Here is a 12,490-nt window from a genome sequence, read left to right on the forward strand (position 1 = left end):
TGGTGGCTCAGAGGTTAAAGCGTCTGCCTGCAATGCGGGACATCTGGGTTCGACCCCTGGGTCGGGAAGATCCCTTGGAGAAGGAAATGGCAACCCACTCCAGTATTCTTGCCTGGAGAATCCCATGGATGGAGGAGTATGGTGGGCTACAGTCCACGGGGTCACAAAGAGTCAGACATGACTGAGCGACTTCACTTCACTTTACTGTGGGAAGTTAATCTGAGACTATGTGAGTATCCTATTACTTATATTTTCTTGTCTACTAACTTGAGCATCCATTGATTTTTGCCTGAAACAATTGTGACTGATGTTTTCATTTGTGTTTTTAGAAATGACATATACAGCTATGCCTGTGTCTGTGTAAAGTGTCTTGGGAATGATATATCATAAACTGCGAAAAGGATTAGCTCTGGGGAAGAGGACTAGGGAAGAGGGCAGCTAGACAGCCAAGTCAGGGAGATGTTTCTCCATGTAAACTTCTGTGTGGTGTGAATTTACCAGGTTCATATCTCATGATTTGGCAGGCTAGAGAGGTAAGATCAAGTTTGTTGATTTAAAAAGTAAAATTATCTTTCATGTGACACAAGAAAACCTTTTGCCATCAAACTTTTGATAAAAATTGCTGCGAGAAAAGCAAAATTCTGCTCAACAAAAAGGATTTTGATATTTTTCTTAAATCAGAGACTGTTTCTGATTGGGTGTGTGTTCTAGAGCTGTAGCTGGCTGGTTAATTTTATCCTTAAAATATAAACAGTTTTAAAATTTTACTTGTTGCAACTTGTGATAGATTTTTAAGCTAGGTCTGCATTATATAATCTGTCATTTGACATAAATATTAATTCTAAAGAAACATCAATTCAGCAGCAGAATATAGCACTCCTGCTACTGAGAGTATTATGCTGAGCAAGTGCACTAGAATTTTACTTGAAATGTTTTTCAGAACTAAGAGAAAAGTTGCTTTAAAAATTCCAGGTCTTAACATTAACTATGATTTCTTATCACAGTCACTATTCTAAGAGAAGTTTTAGAGCTTTTCAGAAAGTTTTGGAAGCACTGTAGCTTCTCGAACTCTACTGGTCACATATGATATGTCTGTGAACAACTTCGTGAGGGTGAAAGAAGAGAGTGAAAAACCTGGCTTAAAACTCAGCATTCAAAAAATGAAGATCATGACATCTGGTCCCATCTCTTCATGGCAAATAGAAAGGAAAAAAGTAGAAGTAATGACAGATTTTATTTTCTTGGGCTCCAAAGTCACTGCGGATGGTGACAGCAGTCACGAAATTAAAAGACGCTTGCTCCTTGAAAGAAAGCTATTACAAACCTAGACAGCATATTAAAAAGCAAAGACATCACTTTACTAACAAAGGTCCATATAGCCAAAGCTATGGTTTTTCCAATAGTCATGTACAGATGTGAAAACTGGACCATAAAGAAGACAGGATGCCAAAGAATTGATGCTTTCAAATTGTGGTGCTGGAAAAGACTTTTAAGAGTCCCTTAGATAACAAGGAGATCAAACCTGTCAATCCTAAAGGAAATTAGTCCTGAATATTCATTGGAAAGACTGAAGCTGAAGCTGAAGCTCCAGTACTTTGGCCGCCTGAGGGAAAGAGCTGACTCATTGGAAAATACCCGGATGCTGGAAAAGATTGAATGCAAAAGGAGAAGAGGGCGGCAGAGGATGAAATGGTCAGATAGCATCACCAACTCAAGGGACATGAGTTAGAGCAAACTCCGAGAGATGGTGAAGGACAGGGAAGCCTGGTGTGCTGCAGTGCATGGGGTCAAAAATTGTTGGACAACGACTGAACAGGAACAACAAGAATGCTGCTTATATGGGCTTCCCAGGTAGCTCAGTGGTAAAGAATCTGCCTGCCAATGCAGGAGACTTGGCAGGAGCCGTGGGTTTGATCTCTGTGTTGGAACGATCCCCTGGAGAAGGAAATGGCCACCTGCTCCAGTATTCTTGCCTGGGAAACCCCATGGACAGAGGAGCCTGGTGGGCTACAGTTCATGGGTTGGCAAAGAGTCAGACGTGACTGAGTGACTAAACAACGACAATAACAAGATGCTACTTGTACAGCTGATGGGATGCCAGTCTTCTCAGCTTGTGAGCAAAATGGGTCACTTTTGTATTTGTAACTTACATGCCTATGCCTTACTTCATCAGCGGGTTCCCCCTTTAGCATATGAAAGTAGGGAGGAGGCTTGATCTTATAGAGCTCTTGAGTTATTTACACGGAAGTCTCTTCAATGCCTTATGTCAGGAGTCCCCAACCTCCAGGATCTAATGCCTGATGATCTGAGGTGGAGCTGATGTAATAATAATAGAAATAAAGTGCACAACAAATGTAATGTGCTTGAATCATCCCCAAGTCATCACCCTTCTCTGGTCTGTGGAAAAATTATCTTCCACGAAACCCTTCCCCTGGTGCTAGAAAGATTGGGGCCTACTGTTATGTGACTTCCCACCATTCCAAGTTCCTCCGTGATTCCCAGTGTTGATCCTGCTGACTCTTGTTTTGTTCTTTTTCTCTCCTGTTATGCTTGGCTGAGATGATGCTCATCTCAGTAAAACCACTAGCGAGCTATGAGGGGAAAGTGTGTGTGTGTATTTTTAAGTTACTTTGTTTCTTTAACCTTCCTGAGGCTTGTGTACTAGTTCCAATAGAACTGTCAAATAGATTTTTCTGCAGTGATGGAAATGTTCTGCATCTGGCATTCCCTGATACAGTAGTCGCTAGCCATATGTGACCAATGACACTTAAACTGTAGTTAGTGCAGCTGGGAAAATAAAAATTTAACTTTATTTAATTTTAATTAAACTCTAAATGGTCACTTGGGACTAGTGGTTACTGTAGTGGACAGCACAAATTGAATGCCTGTTTTCTGAAATTTGATTGTTGCCAGCTGTGTGATCTTGGGTCAGCTTAATTTTTCTCATCTGTTGGATGGAGGTAATTAGTACCTCTTTCATAGGTTTGGTTTGAGGATTAAATTATATATGTGGAGCACCATACCTCCTTTATGAAAAGGGATCAATAACACTTAGCTGCTATTTATTATACAGTTACCATGGCTCCAGTCCTTTTTATTTGCAGGAGCGTTTCATCTTTTTTTGAAAATTACCTGCTCTAAGTGTTTGTAAGGTTCCCTTTGATGCACACTGTAGTCAAGAATTAATGCTTTTAATTCGTCTTTGCTACTACCTTGCTGGTAGGGGTAAGACATGAAGTTAGTGAATGTTTCTTAGTGAACTGACCCACCTGCAGGTCTTGAAATCTCATTTGCTTCCATGCTTCCCTCTGACCCTAATGTAGACTTGCCCAGGTGTCCTTGGTGAGAGAAAGGTCCTATTCCCCTTTAACACTAGACTTAGTCAGAAAAGTGAAAAGTGAAAGTCGTTCAGCCATGTCCAACTCTTTGTGACCCTGTGGACTATACAATCCATGGAATTCTCCAGGCCAGAATACTGGAGTGGGTAGTCTTTCCCTTCTCCAGGGGATCTTCCCAACTGAGGGATCAAACCCAGGTCTCCTAGCATTGCAGGTGGAGTCTTACCGTCTGAGCCACAAGGGAAGCCCAAGAATACTGGAGTGGGTAGCCTATGCCTTCTCCAGCAGATCTTCCCGACCCAGGAATTGAACCAGGGTCTCCTGCATTGCAGGCAGATTCTTTACCAACTGAGCTGTCAGGGAAGCCCTAAGACTTAGTCAGAAGAATCCCCAAATAATAGTATTGGGGCCACAAGTGAACACTTTAATACAATAGTTCTTTCAGTTTATACAGACACTTTCTCCAAGGCACTTATGTAGACGACAATTTTTGACAAGTTCTGGCAACTGCCACATCCTGTGTCCATGCCACTGTGCCCACAGACTCTGAAACCCTCCACTCCCGGTGAACTTCCACATGGAATGCCTCTTTTCCTGTCTTCATACTGATGTGCTGGCCTTCCTTGGTTTAAGCCTTCTTATTTTCAGTGGAGGGAATATGGGTTCTAGGCTTTTTACTCCCATGAGACTTCTCATGTCTAAATAATTGAGAACAAAGTGGATTAAGTAGGAAGACAGACAGTACCTAACTCTACCTGGTGGCATTTGAAGCCCACGTGTAAATGGCTCTCTTGGGGAAAGATGAAGAGCCTTAGAGTCTTTACATGCTCTCATGTTTGAACTTTTTCACCTCAGTCCCTGAGAATCCTAGCCCCATTCTTTTGTGATTCCTTCCACTAAGCAATGAACTTTCCTAAACAATCACCAAAATATGGAAGTATTCATCTCATAGTAAATTCTTCTTAACTTAGGGGTTTATAGATATCTGAGGAGATTTCAAGGCAGTCCTAGAGAGAATATTTGCTTTATAAGTCAACTATGGAATATTAAATGAACTCACAGTGCTAGTAATAAAATTCTGTTTTTCAAAAGAGAGAGGTATATATGTTTTACTTTTTAAAAAAACTGTTGGTGGTATATTTCTACCTACTGGTTTTGGGTTTTTTTTTCCTCCAAATGCTTGTTTAAACAAAGAAATAATCAGTAGGTCTTATTTTGTATAGAAGGATAAAAAATTCAGTCCTTTGTGATGTGCAATAGGAAGAAGTGTTTTGAAAATGCAAAGTTATAACACAATAAATATTAATGTATAATAACTGATTCACTGAATTTAAGCCTAGGGGTTATGTATACATGCTTTAAACACTATTTCAACAGTAAATAAGAAATTCAACAAAATTCTGCTTGTAAAAGACCTTAATGATGTAAAAGTGAAGGCTACTGAAGGAAAAATAATACAAAACGTCCTTCCACAACTCTTTTCCTTCATAATTATTAGTTAATGCGCCCATATTTTTTGGATTGACTTTCTTTTGAAATTTCCTTTATGTATTTTTATGTTTTGAATTCATATGTAGTCTTCATAATTCTTGGGTACCCAAGGAAGAAGATATTATGAATAAAAGTTAATATTACTGCTTCAAGTGAGAAATGCTATTACAATTTTATAATACTGTTTAATCAAAAAGTGGCTTTAATTATAGATGAATATATAGTCAAAGCCAGAATATTGATGGCAGAATATTTCCTTTAACAAACCTACTGAAACCTGGAGGTTATTATCTTTTTTTCTACTTTTATTCTAGGACTCCAATTAATATACATTTTATATATCTTTATAGGTAACCTTTTTTTATAGGTTACTGGAGTTCTGTTCCTTCTTTTTTCTCTTTTAAAAGCTATTTATTTATTAATTAGGAGAAAATCAAACAAAAGTTAAATAATATATATACATGGGAGAGACCCAGGAAAACTGAGTAACTTGTGATGTGACCAAGCCCTCATCTTTAGTAGTTTTTGCCTTAAATACCATTGTCTGCCAAAGACATAAGAGGATGTTGAGGGTGGGAGTCAGTTATGGAAGGCTACAAAGAGAAGCACAGTAATTATGGTTAGTTGACTTAACGTTCAGAAAGTTGAAGCCCCTCATGTATGACAACATAGTGTTTATTTCATTGCAAAGACACTGGTCTTCATTGCAATAGTTGTCAAGCTCAAAAGCAAAATTAGAAATATCAATTTTGTCTGTTATTTTAATGGACTATATGGTTCCATGTGACTGAATTTCATAGATAAGTGAAGCACTGATATTTTCTTTAATAAGATTATAAGCTCCTTGTGGACAGAAACCAAGAATTATTTATTTAAAGTGTATTTCCTAGTGTAAGAACTACAATATTAGACATAGGTGAGTAAAAATACACCTTTTGACATCTACATAATTTATTTTTCGCAGCCTCTTTAAAAGGAGCAGGGTGGATAGAAGGAATTCTACTTGCATACTCTGGAACAATTATTTGTTTATGTGCTTTCATCCTCTCATAGACATTTTACTTTCTGTTTAGTTCACCTCTGTATCCTTGGTCGGGTTCCCCTGATGGCTCAAGTGGTAAAGATTCCACCTGCCAATGCAGGAGACTCAGGAGAGCAAGTTTCTATCTCTGGATTGGGAAGATCTCCTAGAGGAGGAAATGGCAACCTACTTTAGTATTTTTGCCTGGGAAATACCATGGACAGAGGAGCAGCGGGCTACAGTCCATGGGGTTGCAGAGAGCTGGACACAACTGAGCATGCGTGCACTTATCCTTGGTACCCATCAGGTGCCAGCTCAGTGACTTGCACTAAGTCTCAAATGGCTTGACCTGAGGGCTTTGGAGTTAGATTCTCAGAGTCTGTATTTTCACTTTGCCAATTACTAGTTGACTGACTTTTTGCTGATTATTATTCTTGAGTCTCAGTTTATCTGTTAAACTGGGAAACTGATGCACAGTTGTTATAAGACTTGCATAGGGAGATTTACCTAACTCTGGGTCTATCTAGCATGTAATAGGCACCAATAAACGTCTCCTCCTTTTCCTTCCCTATTTCTTTGCTGGGTGGATATTCTTTTCCCTTGTTTTATGCATGAAGTAATTGAAGTATAAAAAACATATGTGATTTATCAAAGTTCACTTTTTTTTTTTTTTGCCACACTGCTCAGCATTCAGAATCTTAGTTCCCTGACCAGGGACAGAACCTGTGCTCCCTGCAGTGGAATTCCACTGGACTGGACTGCCATGGAATTCTCATTTTTGTATTTAGGAAAAGTACCAGAATTAGGGGCTTCCCTTGTGGCTCAGCTGGTAAAGAATCCCTGGGTTGGGAAGATCCCCTGGAGAAGGGAAAGGCTAACCACTCCAGTGTTCTGGCCTGGAGAATTCCATGGACTATATAGTCCATGGGGTTGCAAAGAGTTGGACACAACTGAGCGACTTTCACTTCACTTCACTTCACCGGAATTAGACTCTGTCTCTTGACCTCCTACTCATGTTTCTGCTATTTGACCATCCCATCTTGTGTTTATCTAACAAAGTCCATAGATAGTTATTGGATTTAGGGACTCAAGCCCAGATGAAGCAATAGATAACAAATTTATAGCAGAAGACAGTGAGAATTTCATGAATTGATAACAATGTTTCTCGTAGGCTCAGTAAAAGACCTCTAATCTTAGTCTTATGTAAAGTTTGAGTTGAATGTGGCACAGTTATTGCTTTAAAGAATCTACAGATAGTAGAAATAAAAAGACATGAATCCAAAAGGTGATAATCTGGGACTTCCTGGTTGTCCAGTGGCTAAGACTCCACATGACCAATGCAAGGGGCCTGGGTTCAATTCCTGGTCAGGGAACTAGATCCCACATGCCACAACTAAGACCTAGCACAGCCAAATACATACATACATACATACATACATACATACATACATACATACATAGGGTGATAATCCATTGCAGAGCCTCCTGAGCTCTGTAAAGCACAAAGGGAAGTCAGGGAGGTGGGGGGGGGTCACTTCTTGATGGCAATATGCTTCGGCAGGTGTAAATATCCCCCCTTCATCATGGTGAGTTGGTTGAAAGGGGCTCCAGTCATGCTCATTTTCAAGTTCTTCTGCCAGTGGTACTTACTTCTTGTTTTAGGTGCTGTCATCATAGAAAAACACCTGGATTTGAGTCCAGAGACAAAACTCTTTACTAAACCAGTTGTGCAGTAATTTTTGCTGTCTTGTCTGTCTGAAACAGCTGTTCTGGAAAGTACTGCCTTTGTTTCCCACATTTAATTAGTCACTAATGACCAATATGGTCTATAAATGTGTTCTTTGCCTATTGTTGATGATTCAAGTCAAGAATGGCAGATGCTTCCTTATGCTGAATTTTCCAGTAAGCATTTATTACAAGAAGATGGACACCTCAAGTTCAACAGAACAGCCAAGAGCAAACAGTTTGCAGACTGCCAGGGTTCCTAATGTGGGGATATTTCACCACAGGATGCTTCACCACAGAGTTTAGCCTTCTTTTCGAAGCTGGCCTCCCTTTTTGCTTTCTTCACTCTCCTTTTTTCCTCACTGCCTCTTCCCTCTCTTCTTTTTTCTTTTTGCCTTTTTTTGTTTGTTTGTTTTTAAAATTTCTTTTGTTCCTACCCAAGAGGAGTATACAAAAGAAATAGAAGCTATGATTTCCTCCCAGGTGGAATTGCAAATAAATTTAAAGAGATTAGAAACTTGAAGCATAAAAAGATGTATGGATAGAGATAAGCATAGGGTGAGGCAGACCAACCTATGTACTTAAAAGTGGAGAGAATTCACAGTAAGTGATCAGTTTGAGGTGGGGTTTGCCAGGGAAGTTTCTTGAAGTTGATTTGCTTGCTTTCTTTCCTGCTTGCTCCAAAGCAAGTTATGTCAGGTTCTAGTCATTTGATTTCATATGCATTTTGTTCTTTATCTGCATCATCAGCATATCTACATTTTGGGGGGGTTTATCATCCAAGCTGAGTGATGCATAGTGTTCTTATCTTGTTCCTCACTGTTTATATAGTGGTCAAACTTAAGGCCAATTTGTGATCAGTCTTTTTATTCTCTGTATATTCTTATGTTGGTCTGCGGGATTACAACAGTGATGTCCAGGTGATGGTGATGACAAGAAGGCTTGTTTTGAGCACCATTTAATTCCATACTCCAAATTAAAACTTCCCATTGGTCAAACATTGCCAGGGAAATCTTTGGGGGTGCAAAGGCACAGAACTAATATTTACTGAGGACACACCAGCTATATACTGTGCTATGTATTCTAGACAAATCCATTTAACTTTTGTTTATAATAACTTCAGCATACAGAGGAAGGAATTGAGGTATACAGAGATATGTCAACTTGCTGAAGATCATATGACTGGTATATGCTGGAGCTAGAATTCAAACCGAAGTCTGTCAAATCTGTACTGTTTCCACTTTGCTTAAAAGCTGCCTTACTGTAGGATTTCTAAAGGGTTTCCAGATACTGGGAATGCAGCGGAATCCCAGACATGCCACTGCCACAAAAGCCACCACCACTATCCTTGTGGGAAGAACTGGAGTCAAGGGCTCATGGGTGCTTCCAGGAAATGTGGAAACTAGGTGATGTGTGTGAGGAGGGGGCTGGGGAAAGGGGGATGGATGGTGTGTAAAAGAGGCTTCTCTATCATCAGTTTTATGTTCAGCTCTGAACACTCTGCAGTAAAGAACATGGGTGTCCCCAAAGTTACAGCTCTGTAGTTGCATTGGTCTTTCACCCTGCCTACTGTTCATAGTACCAGTATTGTCTCTGTGGAGTCTAGGTGATGTCATTTACCTTGTAGATCCAGAATCAGGATCCCCCTCTGATTGTCTTAGCGCAGGGACCAGTCATCTGATTCAGTCTCAGTCACCTGTTATGTTGTCTGATTCCCTCAAGGGTCTCTTTGCCTTTTTTGGCATTCAGCCTTGGACAAAGCCAATGCAGGCCAATGCAGTTCATCCCATTAGTGTGTTTAAAAAAAATATTTACTTGTATGGCTGCATTGGGTCTTAGTTGCGGCCCCTTTGATCTTTGCTGTGGCATGAGGAATCTTTAAGTTGTGGCATGTGGGATCTAGTTCTCTGACCAGTATTTGAACCCAGGCCCCCTGCCTTGGGACCATGGAGTCTTAGCCACTGGACCCACCAGGGAAGTCCCCATCTCATTAGCTTTTATAGCTTTAAAATCTCTGGGTAAATACATAGTAATCTTAGTTGCTTTTCCTTAGAAGGCCCTGGGTTCTTTATATAGACTGCACACCTCATTTCCAGAAATCTTCATATCCTCTTTTCAGTGGTATGAGAGAGGGGTGGCTTGCCTTCATCTGTTAAACACTAGAGCTTGCTCTCCAATTTACTCAAAATGTAATCTCTGTTTAATGTCAGAATGAGAGTAACCAAAAACATGCTCCTTTCTAAAGGAGATGACAGTACTCTCTGTGGCCTGGGTACTCCTTGAGCTCAGCCGCAGCTCTGCATCCCCTCACTTGCTCGTCCTGTTGCCATCCATGAACCAAAGTGGACTGGAGGTCAGAGAAAGGCAGTCGCAGGAAAGCGCATTTAGGACAAAACGCAGACACACGAGAGCTGAGGAGGGAGGTACCTGAGTGATGGATGGGGAGGGAAGTGAGGGGGTGAAATTCTAATTCAGGAGAGTTTTGACTCTGAGGCAGCTTCTTCCTTGTAACATAGAGAGATATACTGTTTGAAACTAATTAAGCTTAAGCTTCCAGCCTCTCATTTGCATAGGACTCTTCCAAGGCCCTGAGAGGGATCCTACAAATTATTGTCTGTAATTTTATATTCGTTTACTTACAGAAGTTCCTCTTCTTTTTGGGGGGTTTATCATTCCAACCCAAGCTGATGGTTGCTTAGTGTTCTTATCTTGTTCGCCACTGTTTATATGGTGGTCAGACTTAAGGCCAATCTGTGATCTGATCTCAGGTCCCTAGCCTCCAGGGCAGTCAGAAATAAATTTGTGGTAAGTCACCCAGTCTCTGGTACTTTGTCATGGCAGCCCTAGAAAGCTAGTATGGTGTGTTTGTGACATTCCTTCGGGATTTTGTTCTTTTCCATATACTGTGAACTTCCACATATTTTCTGTTTTCTGTTGTATTCATATTGAAAAGCTCTCCCCTCATTTATCCTTTAACCACTCCAGCTTTGGGCAGAACACTTAACAGTGGTGATTTTTGCCACAAGCTAGACTGACTTGATGATATTTCTGTTTAAAATGCCAGCAAGATTTATTGAGAAGCTGGTGAAAAAGGAGGACAATTCAAATTAATTTTGCTGAAATGTACCAGAGGATGTAAATAACCCTTGGCTTGAAAATCTGGTTTAACAGTTGTCAGTCCAGAAAAAAATGTTGCTGGAGAAGGTTATAAAAGTACAGACTTATCATGGAAAGAGTGGTTTTGATCTATATTTTGAATAACATGGTTGAGGTTAGTAATATGTTTATTTCAGAAACAAGATGACGAATTTCTGTAATTATTTGGTGTGTTCATAATCAACTGTAGAGTCAGAAAATGATGTGCCCTGTAACCCTCAAAGACTGGAATCAGAGGGGGGGAAAAACCCCACATCTTGATTAGCCATAATTCATTAACCAGAGTTCATTTACAATCTTCTCCTAGGAGGAAAATGTATGATAACAAAAAACGAACACAAGGCATTTAAAAAACAAATAATCAAGTTTCTAGAGTGTTATCCTAGGATTCAGTATAAATTCAGGCCAATCTCATGTGTCATGTACATCTATATCCAAATATGAATTATTGGCAAAAATTAGGATACTAAGGTAATGCAAATCTTCAATAATCACAAGTTGAGTTAAAAGTTTGTTCATTAATCAGCGTTTACTAAGGCAAGAAAGTAAGCTGGTTACATTAATAAAGCATTTTCCATAGCAAGGATAAAAACAAATGAGCTTTCCTATTTGTTATCTAAACAAGAGCTTTAAAGAATAAACATCAGTCCTTAGAAATAGAGGTATTGTGTTTCCAGTTCCACTAGCAACAGCCTTTTCCTACTAGTCCACTCCCATGTAAATGTTGACTTGGCTTTCAAAACTTCCTGATACTTTTATTAAAGACAATAATTTTTTTAATTTAGAAAAGGCTTTTCTGAGAAAATATGACTGTCAGTCCCTGGCACCCATCTGCAAGAACTGCTGGGTGGGCAACCATTTGCAAGGAGTCTTTCTTCGTGCATACTGCAAACCCCTGGCCTGAACCTCCATTCTCTTTTGCCCGGACCACTTCAGTAGACTCATATAAAGCCTGTGTGCATGCTTAGTCGCCTCAATCGTGTCCTACTCTTTGTGACTCCATGGACAGTAGCCCACCAGGTCCTCTGTCCATGGGATTTTCCAGGCAAGGATACTGGAATGGGTATTCCTCCAGGGGATCTTCCCAACTCAGGGATCAAACCCACGTCTCTTATGTCAGCTGCATTGGCAGACGGGTTCTTTACCTCATGCACTACCTGGGAAGCCTCCTGTAAATCCTGCCTTACCTTAATCCCCTGTAGTCTGTGCTCAACACAACAGCCAGTGTGACAATATAAAATACGTGTGTCATTTCATGGTTTTCCTTATTTCAAACCCCCTATGACTCAGAGTAAAAACCAAAGTCCTAATAATGGCCTCCGTGAACCACCCTGACCTTCTGCCCCTTCTGTCACTGGCTTGATTTGTCCTGCTCACCCCCTCTGCTCTGGTGGTGGTGGCCTCTCTACTATTTCATAATCCTGTCAGACCTGTTCCTTGTGTCTGGAATGTTCTTTCTGTAGGTATTGCCTGATTTCTTCCTGCATGCACCTTTGAACTTTTGCTCAAATGTCACTCTTTCTGAGAGTGTCTTCTCTCACCTTAAAGCAGCTAGCTGGACTTCCCTGGTAGTCCAGTGGTTAAGAATCCCCCTTGCCAATGCAGGGGACACAGGTTCAATCCCTGGTCAGAGAAGATCCCACATGGTGTGGGGAAACTAAGCCCATGGACCACAACCACTGAAGTGCACACCCCCTAGAGCCTATGCCCCCCAACAAGAGACACTGCTACAATGAGAAGCCCTGCAACAAAAAGTAGC

The sequence above is a fragment of the Cervus elaphus genome, chromosome 14 (assembly GCF_910594005.1).
Source record: "Cervus elaphus chromosome 14, mCerEla1.1, whole genome shotgun sequence".
NCBI lineage: Eukaryota > Metazoa > Chordata > Mammalia > Artiodactyla > Cervidae > Cervus > Cervus elaphus.